Below are 3,174 nucleotides of genomic sequence, written 5' to 3'. Positions count from 1 at the left end.
CCTGAAGAGTTGTAACACGGCGTCGTCTCCGTGCTGTACTGTGCTGCCCACGATAAACAGACGACACTGAAGACACGGTGTCATCTCCGTGCTGTAACACTACGCCGCTTGTCCCGGCTCTCACTCCTTCACTCAGAAAACCTGTTCGACTGTCCCCCCCCCCAACAGGTCGAGACAAGTAGGGTTTCTCTTCTCTTTTTTTAAAAAAAGAATAATTTATTTATTTAATTCCATTTATTATTGCTATTTTTTTTCAGAGGTTTTTGCTATAGGGCATGTGCACTCTCCAGAAAGACAGAGAGAGACAGAAGAGAAATCACCTCTAGAGGGGATGGCCACACCACAATCCCTTCTCCTCCATTCTCCTCTTGGGCTCTTGGGCATGCACGCACATGTGCCTCGTGAGTCTAAGCTACTGGGTCTGGGACTTGAACCGTGGTCAGCTACATGGGAGTTCAGCAACATAGCCATTACTCTAACTGCTGGTCCTTATTATTGTTATTTTTAAATTTGACCAGAGAGAGACAGAGAGAGAAAGGGAAAGTAAGAAAGCAAGCTGCCAGGTCCAGGACTTGAACTGCAGTCTGCTACATGGGAATCCAAGGCCCCCAACCACCACATCACCAGCTGGCCCCCTAGTAGGGTTTCTTTAAAGAGAGACTGGAATGCCATCCATGGGGTTCAGACTTTGTTATTTTAGTTGAGATTCGTTAAGGGTTTTATTAATTGTTTCAGTGTAACTGTATTCAATTTTTTTTTAGTCACCAGAGGACATGCACACTCACCCGAGAGAGACAGAGCATGAGATACACACATAGAAAGTACCCTCAATGGGGCACGACCTTGCTGTAATCCTTTCTCCATTGCTCCACTCTGCTGGGATTCGAGCGCACACACGCACACCCATCCTGTTTTCCAGACCAGTGGAACTGGGATTTGAACTGTTGGACCATGGGGCCTCTAGCTTCCCTTTATCACCAGTCTATGGGGCCGACCCTACATCTGCATTTTTAAAAGATCTCTTTGAGGGACTGGACATAATGGTAAAATGCTACATTCTGCAAGGCGCGTCCACCCTGGAAGGTTCTGAGCGCACACCCACAGACCTCCCTGTGCACACCAGGCACACTGAGGGTGGATCCAGTATGAGGACGTTATCAGGGTGCTGCCTCTGTTTCTCTCACTTATGGAAGAAGTCAATAAACTTACAAAAAGATGGAAAGATCTCTTGGAAAGCCGTGTGGAGTTGGAGCAGGGTGGGGAGGCGCTGAGCAGGCAGGCTGGCTAGGAGTCTCCTGAGAAGTGGCCTGGAGGAGGCGCCTGCAGAGACTAGGGAGGATGGTAAAGGAGGTACTTTCACAGGACTGAGCAGAAATGAATGTGGACGGGGAGGACAGGAGGAGGAGTGCAACACGGGGATCTGTGCCTCTACCTCGGGGTGATCTCCTGTGGTGGTTGGCCAAGGAAGAGGCAGAGAAGGGGGGATGGATTATAAATTAGAGGCCACTCCAATATGCACCAGAGCGAGAGACATAACCAGAGCAGCGTAGACAAATCAGGAAAAATGCGTTTGCCAGAAACTGAGGAAGGAGGCAGCTCGAGGATGTGGACGTCAGAGACTCATAGGCCAAGGAGGGAGGAGACGAGGTGATTCCATGACCAGGATGACCAGGAGCCACCAGGCGCCTTCGGAAGGCCGTTCTTGGCCGAGTGGGAACTGTTCCGGGGAATGAAGCATTGCAGTTGCGCTCTGCCTCCACGTTTCCAAAGAGCTGGGCTGTCGGAGAGAAGGTTCTACGTGGGGCAGGCTGGGGTGGAAAGTGAGAACACTGAGAATTGAATGCTTTGTGGACTGAGGAGGAGCCTCTGGGAAGAGACTAAACACAGGTAAATATATTTACAATCAAAATAACTGAAGGTCTGACCTCCAGGCCCTGCTGGTGAGCTGGCAAGGGAAATTGGCAGTAAGTAGCACCCCAAAATCCTGCCACATGGACCACGCTCCCCCTGTACAGCTAGCCTGGCTCCTGCATGCCAGGAACTTGTGGACAGGGGTAGGGGTGAGGGGAGACTTGAGTCTTCAGGTGCTGGTGGTGCAGGCTGACAGGGAGGGGAGAGGAAAGGGGCTGTGTGAGGGCTTTGCTCTCTGGGGAAAGTGTGGGTACAAACCCCACTCTTGCCAACAGTCACAGCACGCTAGTGAAGTCACCCCTGAGCTTCAGTTTCCTCCTGGGGAAAATAGGTGAATACTATGTGCCTTCCAGGGGCTGTGGTGAGGCTTAATGACATGACGCATGTGAAAGACCGAAACGCTGCCTGCAGAAGGGGCAAGTAAGTTCCAGGTGTCTTATTTTGACACTTGTTCTGGAGAAGCGATTCCTAGCCATGAGATTCTGCCCTCTCATGGGCACCATGGCCCCGACTGTGTCTGCCTGTTTCCGTGTTTCTCTGTCCCTGTGCCTCTTCCCAGTGCTCAGTTGTGTCTGGATGTTTCCTGGCTTTGAAATGGGGTGTCAAACAGCCCCCTCCCAAATCCCCCAGTCCGTATGCTGGACACGTAATCCTCTGGGCAACACTGCTGGGAGGTGAGACCTTCAAGAGGTGACTCCCTCCCTTCCTGGTCTCTCTGGGCCTTCCAAAGACCTGGACTTCCCAGCCTCTAGAACTGTAAGAAAGACATCTCTGAACTCTCTGATCTTCATAAATTACCCAATCTCAGGTATTCTGCCACAGCTCACAAACTAGGACACTCTCTTCCCTGCAGTTGATGCTTGGGCAGTGCAGGACAGCCTGAGCCCCAGACCACATCCGATGAACCCTCCATTCCAGACACATATGAGAGGGAGTCGGGGGAGACCAGGCCTGAGGAAAACAGCGTGTTTTCTGTTAGTAGATCCCTGGCCTGCCCTGATTCCTAGAAAGCCCTCCCAGTGAGTCAGCGTTCTGGCTGGACCGACCACCCCGCAGGAGCCGAGCGGCAGCTCACCCTGGGACAGCCCTGCAGATGTCTGCTGCACGTCTTCCTGGTAACCTGCCACAGCCAGCCTGATCCTTTATTTTCCTAACTGAAACACCACACTGTTGGCTTTAGGAGTCCCTTTTGGTAATGACGAGGTCTCCCAAATATTTTTTAATTAGTGAGTTTGGCTTAAATTCATCCATTGTGGATAGTGG

The sequence above is a fragment of the Tupaia chinensis genome, unplaced genomic scaffold (assembly GCF_000334495.1).
Source record: "Tupaia chinensis unplaced genomic scaffold, TupChi_1.0 Scaffold000494_1, whole genome shotgun sequence".
NCBI lineage: Eukaryota > Metazoa > Chordata > Mammalia > Scandentia > Tupaiidae > Tupaia > Tupaia belangeri.
This window is presented reverse-complemented; position numbering follows the sequence as displayed.